This window comes from Gopherus flavomarginatus, chromosome 21 (genome assembly GCF_025201925.1).
Source record: "Gopherus flavomarginatus isolate rGopFla2 chromosome 21, rGopFla2.mat.asm, whole genome shotgun sequence".
NCBI classification, from domain to species: domain Eukaryota; kingdom Metazoa; phylum Chordata; order Testudines; family Testudinidae; genus Gopherus; species Gopherus flavomarginatus.
In genome coordinates this window covers 23,204,387-23,216,485 of record NC_066637.1, presented here as the reverse complement: position 1 = coordinate 23,216,485, position 12,099 = coordinate 23,204,387, and the positions used below count along the sequence as shown (strand labels likewise).

At 64.7% G+C, this 12,099-nt stretch overlaps 1 long non-coding RNA gene across 2 annotated transcripts in view; it reads left to right on the top strand.

Annotated features, from left to right (window-relative positions):
* The first annotated feature begins 378 nt into the window (after positions 1-378).
* Positions 379-12,099, top strand: part of LOC127038613 (uncharacterized) — a 37,764-nt gene continuing 26,043 nt past the window's right edge. For both annotated transcript variants that reach the window (XR_007770736.1, XR_007770735.1), the window contains exon 1: positions 379-396. This is a non-coding gene — a long non-coding RNA (uncharacterized LOC127038613). The remainder of the gene's footprint in view (positions 397-12,099) is intronic.

Genomic DNA, 12,099 nt, shown 5'->3' with positions numbered 1-12,099 from the left:
GGGTTGGTCCCCTGGAGCTAGGGTTAGGGGACCCAGGGGTTGGGCCTGTGGAGATAGGGTTAGGGCCCCCAGGGGTTAGGACCCTGGAGCTAGTGTTAGGAGACTCAAGGGTTGGGCCCCTGATGCTAGGGTTCGGGCCCCCAGGGGTTGGGCCCCTGTAGCTAAGGTTAGGGCCCGCAGGAGTTGGGCCCCTGGAGCTAGGGTTAGAGGACACAGGGGTTGGGCCCCTGGAGCTAGGGTTAGGGGACCCAGGTATTGGGCCCCTGGAGCTAGGGTTAGGGGACACAGGGTTCGGGCCCCTGGAGCTAGAGTTAGGGGATACAAGGGTTGAGACCCTGGAGCTAGGGTTAGGGACCACAGGGGTTGGGCCCCTGCAGCTAGGGTTAGAGGACACAGGTGTTGGACCCCTGGAGCTAGAGTTATGGTCCCCAGGGTTTCGGCCCCTGGAGCTAGTGTTAGGGCACCCAGGGATTGGGCCCCTGGAGCTAGGGTTACGGGACCCAGGGGTTGGGCCCCTGGAGCAAGGGTTATGGCCCCCAGGGGTTGGGCCCTGAAGCTAGGGTTAGGGGACCCAGGGGTTTCACCCCTGGAGCTATGGTTAGGGCCACCAGGCGTTAGGCCCCTGGAGCTAGGGTTACGACCCCCAGAGGTTGGGCCCCTGGAGCTAGGGATGGAGGACCTAGGGGTTGGGCCCCTGGAGCTAGGGTTTGGGCCCCCAGGGTTTAGGACCCAGGAGGTAGGGTTACAGGACCCAGGGGTTGGGCCCCTGGAGCTACGAATAGGGCCCCCAGGGGTTGGGCCTGTGAAGCTAGGGTTAGGGCCACCAGGGGTTGGGCCCCTTGAGCTAGGGTTAGGATCCCCAGGGGTTGGGCCCCTGTAGCTAGGTTTAGGGACCCCAATGGTTGGGCCCCTGGAGCTAGGGTTAGGGGACCCAGGCGTTGGGCCCCTGGAGCTAGGGTGAGGTCCCTCATTGGTTGGGCCCCTGGAGCTAGGGTTAGGGCCCATAGGGGCTGGGTCCCTGGAGCTAAGGTTAGGGACCCAGGGGTTGGGCCCCGGAAGCATGAGTTATGGCCCCCAGGGGTTGGGCCCCTGGAGCTAGGGTTAGGGATCGCAGGGGTTCGGCCCCTGGAGCTAGGGTTAGGGGACCCAGGGGCTGGGCCCCGGGAGCTACAGTTAGAGTCCCCAGGGGTTAGGCCCCTGGAGCTAGAGTTATGGGATCGAGGGGTTGTTCCCTTGGAGCTAGGGCTATCAACTCCAGGGGTTGGGCCCCTGGAGCTAGGGTTAGGGCCCCCAGGGGTTGGGCCCCTGGAGCTAGGGTTAGGGGACCCGGTGGTTGGGCCCCTGGAGTTAGGGTTTGGGCCCCAGGGGTTGGAACCCTGGAGCAAGGGTAAGGGGAACCAGTGGTTGGGCCCCTGGATTTAGAGTTAGGGCTCCCTGGGGTTGGGCCCCTGTAGCTAGGGTTAGGGGACCCCGGGGTTGGGCCCCTGGAACTAGGATTAGAGGACCTAGGGGTTCGGCCCCTGGAGATAGAGTTTGGGGCCCCAGGGGTTGGGACCCTGGAGCTAGGGTAAGGGGACCCAGAGGTTGGGACCCTGGAGCTATAGTTAGGGCCCCCAGGGGTTGGGCCCCTGTAGCTAGGGTTAGGGGACCCAGAAGTTGGGCCCCTAGAGCTAGGGTTAGAGGATCTAGGCGTTCCGCCCATGGAGCTAGGGTTAGGGCCCCAGGGGTTGGACCCCTGGAGCTAGGGTTAGGGGACTCAGGGGTTGGGCCCCTGTAGCTAAGGTTAGGGCCCCCAGGGGTTGGGCCCCTGGACCTAGGGTTAGGGGACCCAGGGATTGGTCCCCTGGAGCTAGAATTAGGGCCTCCAGGTGTTAGGCTCCTGGAGCTAGTGTTATGGGACCCAGAGGTTGTGCCCCTGGAGCTAGGGTTACGGGACCCAGGGGTTGGGCCCCTGGAGCAAGGATTAGGGCCCCCAGGGGTTGGGCCCCTGGAGATAGGGTTAGGGGACCCAGGGGTTCGGCCCCTGGAGCTAGGGTTAGAGGACACAGGGGTTTGGCCCCTGGAACTAGGTTTAGGGTCCCCAGGGTTTGGGCCCCTGGACCTAGGGTTAGAGTCCTCAGGGGTTGGGCCCCTGAAACTAGGGTTAGGGGCCCCAGGGGTTGGGCCCCTGGAGCTAGGGTTAGGGACCCCAGGGGTTGGGCCCCTGGAACTAGGGTTTGTGGACCCAGGGGTTGGATCCCTGGAGCTAGGGATAGAGGACCTAGGGGTTTGGCCCCTGGAGCTAGGGCTTGAGCCCCCAGGGGTTAGGCCCCAGGAGCTAGCATTAGGGGACCAAGGGGCTGGTCCCCTGGAGCTAGGGTTAGGGCCCCCCGGGGTTGGGCCCCTGTAGCTAGGTTTAGGGAACCCAGGGTTTTGGCCCCTGGGACTAGGTTTAGGGACCCCAGCGGTTGGACCCCTGAACCTAGAGTTAGGGCCCCCAGGAGTTGGGCCCCTGAAACTAGGGTTAGTGCGCGCAGGGGATCGGCCCCTGGAGCTAGGGTTAGGGAACCCATGGGTTGGGCCCCTGGAGCTCGTGTTAGGGGACCCAGGGGTTGGGCCCCTGGAGCTAGGATTAGGGCCCCCAGGGGTTGAGCCCCTGGAGCTAGGGATAGAGGACCTAGGGGTTTGGCCCCTGGAGCTAGGGCTTGAGCCCCCAGGGGTTAGGCCACAGGAGCTAGGGTTAGGGGACCAAGGGGTTGGTCCCCTGGAGCTACGGTTAGGGTCCCCAGGGGTTGGGCCCGTGAAGCTAGGGTTAGGGCCACCAGTGGATGGGCCCCTTGAGCTAGGGTTATGGTCCCCAGGGGTTGGGCCCCTGGAGCTAGGGTTTGGGGACCCAGGGGTTTGGCCCCTGGAACTAGGTTTAGGGCCCTCAGGGGTTGGGCTCCTGGACCTAGAGTTAGGGCCCCCAGGGGTTAGGCCCCTGAAACTAGGGTTAGGGCTCGCAGGGGTTCGGCCCCTGGAGCTAGGGTTAGGGGACCCATGGGTTGGGCCCCTGGACCTAGCGTTAAGGCCCCCAGGGGTTGGGCCCCTGGAGCTCGTGTTAGGAGACTCAGGGGTTGGGCCCCTGGAGCTAGGGTAAGGGGACCCAGGGGTTCGGCCCCTGGAGCTAGGGTCAGGGGCATCGGTGGTTGGGATCCTGGAGCTAGGGTCAGGGGATCCAGAGGTTGGGCCCCTGGAGCTAGAGTTACGGGACCCAGGTGTCTAGGGTTAGAGGACCCAATTGTTTCGCCCCTTTAGCTAGGGTAAGTGCCCCCAGGGGTTGGGCAGCTGGATCTAGGTTTACGGCTCCAGGGGCTGGGCCCGTGGAGCTAGGGCTAAGGCCCCCAGGGGTTGGGCCCCTGTAGCTAGGGTTAGGGGACCTAGGGGTTGGGCCCCTGCAGCTTGGGTTAGGGTCCCCAGGGGTTGGGCTCCTGGAGCTAGGGTTAGGGCCTCCAGTGGTTGCGCCCCTGGAGCTAGGGTTAGGGGAAGCAGGGGTTTCTCCCTGGAGCTAGGGTTACAGCCCTCAGGGGTTGGGCCCCTGGAGCAAGGATTAGGGCCCCCAGGGGTTGGGCCCCTGGAGATAGGGTTATGGGACCCAGGGGTTCGGCCCCTGGAGCTAGGGTTAGAGGACACAGGGGTTTGGCCCCTGGAACTAGGTTTAGGGTCCCCAGGGTTTGGGCCCCTGGACCTAGGGTTAGAGTCCTCAGGGGTTGGGCCCCTGAAACTAGGGTTAGGGGCCCCAGGGGTTGGGCCCCTGGAGCTAGGGTTAGGGACCCCAGGGGTTGGGCCCCTGGAACTAGGGTTTGTGGACCCAGGGGTTGGACCCCTGGAGCTAAGGATAGAGGACCTAGGGGTTTGGCCCCTGGAGCTAGGGCTTGAGCCCCCAGGGGTTAGGCCCCAGGAGCTAGCATTAGGGGACCAAGGGGCTGGTCCCCTGGAGCTAGGGTTAGGGCCCCCCGGGGTTGGGCCCCTGTAGCTAGGTTTAGGAAACCCAGGGTTTTGGCCCCTGGAACTAGGTTTAGGGACCCCAGCGGTTGGACCCCTGAACCTAGAGTTAGGGCCCCCAGGAGTTGGGCCCCTGAAACTAGGGTTAGTGCGCGCAGGGGATCGGCCCCTGGAGCTAGAGTTAGGGAACCCATGGGTTGGGCCCCTGGAGCTCGTGTTAGGGGACCCAGGGGTTGGGCACCTGGAGCTAGGGTCAGGGGACTCAGGGGTTGGGCCCCTGGAGCTAGGATTAGGGCCCCCAGGGGTTGAGCCCCTGGAGCTAGGGATAGAGGACCTAGGGGTTTAGCCCCTGGAGCTAGGGCTTGAGCCCCCAGGGGTTAGGCCACAGGAGCTAGGGTTAGGGGACCAAGGGGTTGGTCCCCTGGAGCTACGGTTAGGGTCCCCAGGGGTTGGGCCCGTGAAGCTAGGGTTAGAGCCACCAGTGGATGGGCCCCTTGAGCTAGGGTTATGGTCCCCAGGGGTTGGGCCCCTGGAGCTAGGGTTTGGGGACCCAGGGGTTTGGCCCCTGGAACTAGGTTTAGGGCCCTCAGGGGTTGGGCCCCTGGACCTAGAGTTAGGGCCCCCAGGGGTTAGGCCCCTGAAACTAGGGTTAGGGCTCGCAGGGGTTCGACCCCTGGAGCTAGGGTTAGGGGACCCATGGGTTGGGCCCCCGGACCTAGCGTTAAGGCCCCCAGGGGTTGGGCCCCTGGAGCTCGTGTTAGGGGACTCAGGGGTTGGGCCCCTGGAGCTAGGGTAAGGGGACCCAGGGGTTCGGCCCCTGGAGCTAGGGTCAGGGGCCCCGGTGGTTGGGCTCCTGGAGCTAGGGTCAGGGGATCCAGAGGTTGGGCCCCTGGAGCTAGAGTTACGGGACCCAGGTGTCTAGGGTTAGAGGACCCAATTGTTTCGCCCCTTTAGCTAGGGTAAGTGCCCCCAGGGGTTGGGCAGCTGGATCTAGGTTTACGGCTCCAGGGGCTGGGCCCGTGGAGCTAGGGCTAAGGCCCCCAGGGGTTGGGCCCCTGTAGCTAGGGTTAGGGGACCTAGGGGTTGGGCCCCTGCAGCTTGGGTTAGGGTCCCCAGGGGTTGGGCTCCTGGAGCTAGGGTTAGGGCCTCCAGTGGTTGCGCCCCTGGAGCTAGGGTTAGGGGAAGCAGGGGTTTCTCCCTGGAGCTAGGGTTACGGCCCTCAGGGGTTGGGCCCCTGGAGCTAGGGTTAGGGGACCCAGGGGTTGGGCCTGTGGAGATAGGGTTAGGGCCCCCAGGGGTTAGGACCCTGGAGCTAGTTTTAGGAGACTCAGGGGTTGGGCCGCTGATGCTAGGGTTCGGGCCCCCAGGGGTTGGGCCCCTGTAGCTAAGGTTAGGGCCCGCAGGAGTTGGGCCCCTGGAGCTAGGGTTAGAGGACACAGGGGTTGGGCCCCTGGAGCTAGGGTTAGAGGACCCAGGCTTGGGCCCCTGGAGCTAGGGTTAGGGGACCCAGGGTACGGGCCCCTGGAGCTAGAGTTAGGGGATACAAGGGTTGAGACCCTGGAGCTAGGGTTAGGGACTCCAGGGGTTGGGCCCCGGCAGCTAGGCTTAGAGGACCCAGGTGTTGGACACCTGGAGCTAGAGTTAGGGTCCCCAGGGTTTCGACCCCTGGAGCTAGGGTTAGGGCACCCAGGGATTGGGCCCCTGGAGCTAGGGTTACGGGACCCAGGGGTTGGGCCCCTGGAGCAAGGGTTATGGCCCCGAGGGGTTGGGCCCTGGAGCTAGGGTTAGGGGACCCAGGGGTTTGGCCCCTGGAGCTATGGTTAGGGCCACCAGGCGTTAGGCCCCTGGAGCTAGGGTTAGGACCCCCAGAGGTTGGGCCTCTGGAGCTAGGGGTGGAGGACCTAGGGGTTGGGCCCCTGGAGCTAGGGTTTGGGCCCCCAGGGTTTAGGGCCCAGGAGGTAGGGTTACGGGACCCAGGGGTTGGGCCCCTGGACCTACGATTAGTGCCCCCAGGGGTTGGGCCTGTGAAGCTAGGGTTAGGGCCCCCAGGGGTTGGGCCCCTGTAGCTAGGTTTAAGGACCCCAGTGGTTGGTCCCCTGGAGCTAGGGTTAGGGGACCCAGGCGTAGGGCCCCAGGAGCTTGGATGAGGTCCCTCAGGGGTTGGGCCCCTCGAGCTAGGGTTATGACCCCAAGGGGTTCGGCCCCTGGAGCTAGGGTTAGGGGACCCAGGGGTTGGGCCCCTGGATCTTGGCTTAGGGCACTCAGGCATTAGGCCCCTGGAGCTAGGGTTAGGGCCCCCAGGGGTTTGGGCCTGCAGCTAGGGTTAGAGGAACTAGGGGTTGGGCCCATGGAACTAGGGTTAGGGCCCCCAGGGGTTACTCCCCTGGAGCTTGCGTTAGGGGACACAGGGGTTGGGCCCCTGGAGCTAGGGTTAGGGCCCCCAGGGGTTTCGCCCCTGGAGCTAGGGTTAGGGGACCCAGGGGTTGGGCCCCTGGAGCTAGGGTTAGAGGACCTAGGGGTTCGACCCCTGGAGCTAGGGTTAGGGCCCCAGGGGTGAGCCACTGGAGGTAGGTTAGGGGACTCAGGGGTTGGGCCCTTGGAGCTAGGGTTAGGTCTCTCAGGGGTTGGGCCCCTGGAGCTAGGGTTAGGGATCCCAGGGGTTGGGCCCCTGGAGCTAGGGTTAGTTGACCAAGCGCCTGGGCCCCTGGAGCTACAGTTATAGCTCACAGGGGTTGGGCCCCTGGAGCTAGGGTTAGGGGATCCAGGGGTTGGTCCCCTGGAGTTAGGGTTACGGACCCCAGGGTTTGGGCCCCTGGAGCTAGCGTTAGGGGACTCAGGGGTTCAGACCCTGGAGCTAGAGTTAGGGTCCCCAGGGGTTGACCCCTGGAGCTAGGGTTAGGGAACACAGGGGTTTGGCCCCTGGAACCAGGTTTAGGGCCCCCAGGGGTTGGGCCCCTGGACCTAGAGTTAGGGCCCTCAGGAGTTGGGCCCCTGAAATTAGGGTTAGGGGACCCAGGGGTTGGGTCCCTGGAGCAAGGGTTTGGGCCTACAAGGGTTGGGCCCCCAGAGCTAGGGTTTGGGCCCCCAGGGTTTGGGCCCCTGGAGCTAGGGTTAAGGGACCCAGGGGTTGGGACCCTGGAACTGAAGTTAGGGGACCCAAGGGTTGGGCCCCTGGAGAAAGGATTAACGCCCCCATGGGTTCGGCCCCTGGAGCAAGGGTTAGGGTTATCCAGGGGTTCGGCCCCTAGAGCTAGGGTTAGGGCCCCCAGGGTTTCCGCCCGTGGAGCTAGGGTTACGGCACCCAGGGGTTGGGTCCCTGGAGCTAGGGTTAGGGGACCCAGGGGTTTTGCCCCTGGAGCTAGGATTACAGGACCCAGGGACTGGGCTCCTGGAGCTAGGTTTATAGCCCCCAGGGGTTGGGCCCCTGGAGCTAGGGTTAGAGGACCCAAGGGTTGGGCCCCTGGAGCTAGGTTTAGGGCCCTCAGGCATTAGGCCCCTGGAGCTAGGGTTAGGGCCAGCAGGGGTTGGGCCCCTGCAGCTAGGGTTAGAGGACCTAGGGGTTGGGCCCCTGGAGCTAGGGTTAGGACCCCCAGGGGTTAGGCCCCTGGATGTTGGATTAGGGAACCCAGGGGTTGGACCCCTGGAGCTAGGCTTAGGGCCCCCAGGGGTTTCGCCCCTGGAGCTCGGGTTAGGGGACCCAGTGGTTAGGCCCCTGGAGCTACGGTTAGGGCCCCCAGGGTTTGAGTCCCTGGAGCTAGGGTTAGGAGACCCAGATGTTTGGCCCCTGGAGCTAGGATTTGGGGCCCCAGGGGTTGAGCCCCTGGAGCTTGGGTAAGGGGACCCAGGGGTTGAGACCCTGGAGCTAGAGTTAGGGCCCCCAGGGGTTGGGCCCCTGTAGCTAGGGTAAGGGGACCCAGGGGTTGGGCCCCTGGAGCTAGAGTTAGGGCCCCCAGGTGTGGGCTCCTGGAGCTAGGGTTAGGGCCCCAGTGATTGGGCCCCTGGAGCTAGGGTTACGGGACCCAGGTAATGGACACCTGGAGCTAGGTTTATGGGACCCAGGGGTTGTGCGCCTGGAGCTACGGTTACTGGACCCAGGGGTTGGGCCCCTGGATCTGGGGTTATGGCCCCCAGGGGTTGGGCCCCTGGAGCTAGGGTCAGGGGACCCAGGGGTTCGGCCCCTGGAGCTAGGGTCAGGGGCCCCGGTGGTTGCGCTCCTGGAGCTAGGGTCAGGGGATCCAGAGGTTGGGCCCCTGGAGCTAGAGTTACGGGACCCAGGTGTCTAGGGTTAGAGGACCCAATTTTTTCGCCCCTTTAGCTAGGGTAAGTGCCCCCAGGGGTTGGGCAGCTGGATCTAGGTTTACGGCTCCAGGGGCTGGGCCCGTGGAGCTAGGGCTAAGGCCCCCAGGGGTTGGGCCCCTGTAGCTAGGGTTAGGGGACCTAGGGGTTGGGCCCCTGCAGCTTGGGTTAGGGTCCCCAGGGGTTGGGCTCCTGGAGCTAGGGTTAGGGCCTCCAGTGGTTGCGCCCCTGGAGCTAGGGTTAGGGGAAGCAGGGGTTTCTCCCTGGAGCTAGGGTTACGGCCCTCAGGGGTTGGGCCCCTGGAGCTAGGGTTAGGGGACCCAGGGGTTGGGCCTGTGGAGATAGGGTTAGGGCCCCCAGGGGTTAGGACCCTGGAGCTAGTTTTAGGAGACTCAGGGGTTGGGCCGCTGATGCTAGGGTTCGGGCCCCCAGGGGTTGGGCCCCTGTAGCTAAGGTTAGGGCCCGCAGGAGTTGGGCCCCTGGAGCTAGGGTTAGAGGACACAGGGGTTGGGCCCCTGGAGCTAGGGTTAGAGGACCCAGGCTTGGGCCCCTGGAGCTAGGGTTAGGGGACCCAGGGTACGGGCCCCTGGAGCTAGAGTTAGGGGATACAAGGGTTGAGACCCTGGAGCTAGGGTTAGGGACCCAAAGGGGTTGGGCCCCGGCAGCTAGGCTTAGAGGACCCAGGTGTTGGACACCTGGAGCTAGAGTTAGGGTCCCCAGGGTTTCGACCCCTGGAGCTAGGGTTAGGGCACCCAGGGATTGGGCCCCTGGAGCTAGGGTTACGGGACCCAGGGGTTGGGCCCCTGGAGCAAGGGTTATGGCCCCGAGGGGTTGGGCCCTGGAGCTAGGGTTAGGGGACCCAGGGGTTTGGCCCCTGGAGCTATGGTTAGGGCCACCAGGCGTTAGGCCCCTGGAGCTAGGGTTAGGACCCCCAGAGGTTGGGCCTCTGGAGCTAGGGATGGAGGACCTAGGGGTTGGGCCCCTGGAGCTAGGGTTTGGGCCCCCAGGGTTTAGGGCCCAGGAGGTAGGGTTACGGGACCCAGGGGTTGGGCCCCTGGACCTACGATTAGTGCCCCCAGGGGTTGGGCCTGTGAAGCTAGGGTTAGGGCCCCCAGGGGTTGGGCCCCTGTAGCTAGGTTTAAGGACCCCAGTGGTTGGTCCCCTGGAGCTAGGGTTAGGGGACCCAGGCGTAGGGCCCCAGGAGCTTGGATGAGGTCCCTCAGGGGTTGGGCCCCTCGAGCTAGGGTTATGACCCCAAGGGGTTCGGCCCCTGGAGCTAGGGTTAGGGGACCCAGGGGTTGGGCCCCTGGATCTTGGCTTAGGGCACTCAGGCATTAGGCCCCTGGAGCTAGGGTTAGGGCCCCCAGGGGTTTGGGCCTGCAGCTAGGGTTAGAGGAACTAGGGGTTGGGCCCATGGAACTAGGGTTAGGGCCCCCAGGGGTTACTCCCCTGGAGCTTGCGTTAGGGGACACAGGGGTTGGGCCCCTGGAGCTAGGGTTAGGGCCCCCAGGGGTTTCGCCCCTGGAGCTAGGGTTAGGGGACCCAGGGGTTGGGCCCCTGGAGCTAGGGTTAGAGGACCTAGGGGTTCGACCCCTGGAGCTAGGGTTAGGGCCCCAGGGGTGAGCCACTGGAGGTAGGTTAGAGGACTCAGGGGTTGGGCCCTTGGAGCTAGGGTTAGGTCTCTCAGGGGTTGGGCCCCTGGAGCTAGGGTTAGGGATCCCAGGGGTTGGGCCCCTGGAGCTAGGGTTAGGGGACCAAGCGCCTGGGCCCCTGGAGCTACAGTTATAGCTCACAGGGGTTGGGCCCCTGGAGCTAGGGTTAGGGGATCCAGGGGTTGGTCCCCTGGAGTTAGGGTTACGGACCCCAGGGGTTGGGCCCCTGGAGCTAGCGTTAGGGGACTCAGGGGTTCAGACCCTGGAGCTAGAGTTAGGGTCCCCAGGGGTTGACCCCTGGAGCTAGGGTTAGGGAACACAGGGGTTTGGCCCCTGGAACCAGGTTTAGGGCCCCCAGGGGTTGGGCCCCTGGACCTAGAGTTAGGGCCCTCAGGAGTTGGGCCCCTGAAATTAGGGTTAGGGGACCCAGGGGTTGGGTCCCTGGAGCAAGGGTTTGGGCCTACAAGGGTTGGGCCCCCAGAGCTAGGGTTTGGGCCCCCAGGGTTTGGGCCCCTGGAGCTAGGGTTAAGGGACCCAGGGGTTGGGACCCTGGAACTGAAGTTAGGGGACCCAAGGGTTGGGCCCCTGGAGAAAGGATTAAGGCCCCCATGGGTTCGGCCCCTGGAGCAAGGGTTAGGGTTATCCAGGGGTTCGGCCCCTAGAGCTAGGGTTAGGGCCCCCAGGGTTTCCGCCCGTGGAGCTAGGGTTACGGCACCCAGGGGTTGGGTCCCTGGAGCTAGGGTTAGGGGACCCAGGGGTTTTGCCCCTGGAGCTAGGATTACAGGACCCAGGGACTGGGCTCCTGGAGCTAGGTTTATAGCCCCCAGGGGTTGGGCCCCTGGAGCTAGGGTTAGAGGACCCAAGGGTTGGGCCCCTGGAGCTAGGTTTAGGGCCCTCAGGCATTAGGCCCCTGGAGCTAGGGTTAGGGCCAGCAGGGGTTGGGCCCCTGCAGCTAGGGTTAGAGGACCTAGGGGTTGGGCCCCTGGAGCTAGGGTTAGGACCCCCAGGGGTTAGGCCCCTGGATGTTGGATTAGGGAACCCAGGGGTTGGACCCCTGGAGCTAGGCTTAGGGCCCCCAGGGGTTTCGCCCCTGGAGCTCGGGTTAGGGGACCTAGTGGTTAGGCCCCTGGAGCTACGGTTAGGGCCCCCAGGGTTTGAGTCCCTGGAGCTAGGGTTAGGAGACCCAGATGTTTGGCCCCTGGAGCTAGGATTTGGGGCCCCAGGGGTTGAGCCCCTGGAGCTTGGGTAAGGGGACCCAGGGGTTGAGACCCTGGAGCTAGAGTTAGGGCCCCCAGGGGTTGGGCCCCTGTAGCTAGGGTAAGGGGACCCAGGGGTTGGGCCCCTGGAGCTAGAGTTAGGGCCCCCAGGTGTGGGCTCCTGGAGCTAGGGTTAGGGCCCCAGTGATTGGGCCCCTGGAGCTAGGGTTACGGGACCCAGGTAATGGACACCTGGAGCTAGGTTTATGGGACCCAGGGGTTGTGCGCCTGGAGCTACGGTTACTGGACCCAGGGGTTGGGCCCCTGGATCTGGGGTTATGGCCCCCAGGGGTTGGGCCCCTGGAGCTAGGGTCAGGGGACCCAGGGGTTGGGCCCCTGGAGCTAGGGTTACAGACGCCAGGCGTTAGGCCCCTGGAGCTAGGGTTTGGGACCCCAGGGTTTAGGCCCCAGGAGCTAGGTTTAGGGGACTCAGGGGTTGGGCCCCTGGAGCTAGGGTTAGGGATCCCAGGGGTTGGGCCCCTGTAACTAAGGTTAGGGCCCCCTGGGGTTGGGCCCCTGTAGCAAAGGTTAGGGACCCCAGGGGTTGGGACCGTGAAGCTAGGGTTAAGGCCACCAGGGGCTGGGCCTCTTGAGCTAGGGTTAGGGCCCCCAGGGGTTGGGCCCCTGGAGCTAGGGTTAGAGCCCCCAGGGATTGGGCCCCGGTAGCTAACGTTAGGGCCCCCAGGGGTTGGGCCCCTGGAGCTAGGGTTAGGGCCCCCAGGGGTTGTGCCCGTGGACCTAGGGTTAGGGACACCAGGGGTTGGGCCCCTGAAACTAGGTTTAGGGGACCCAGGGGTTAGGCCCCTGGAGCTAGGGTTAGGGCCCCCAGGGGTTGGTCCCCTGGAGCTAGGGTTTGCGAAGCAGGGGTTGGGTCCCTGGAACTAGGATTTGGGCCTACAGGGGTTGGGCCCCTGGAGCTAGGGTTAGGGCTC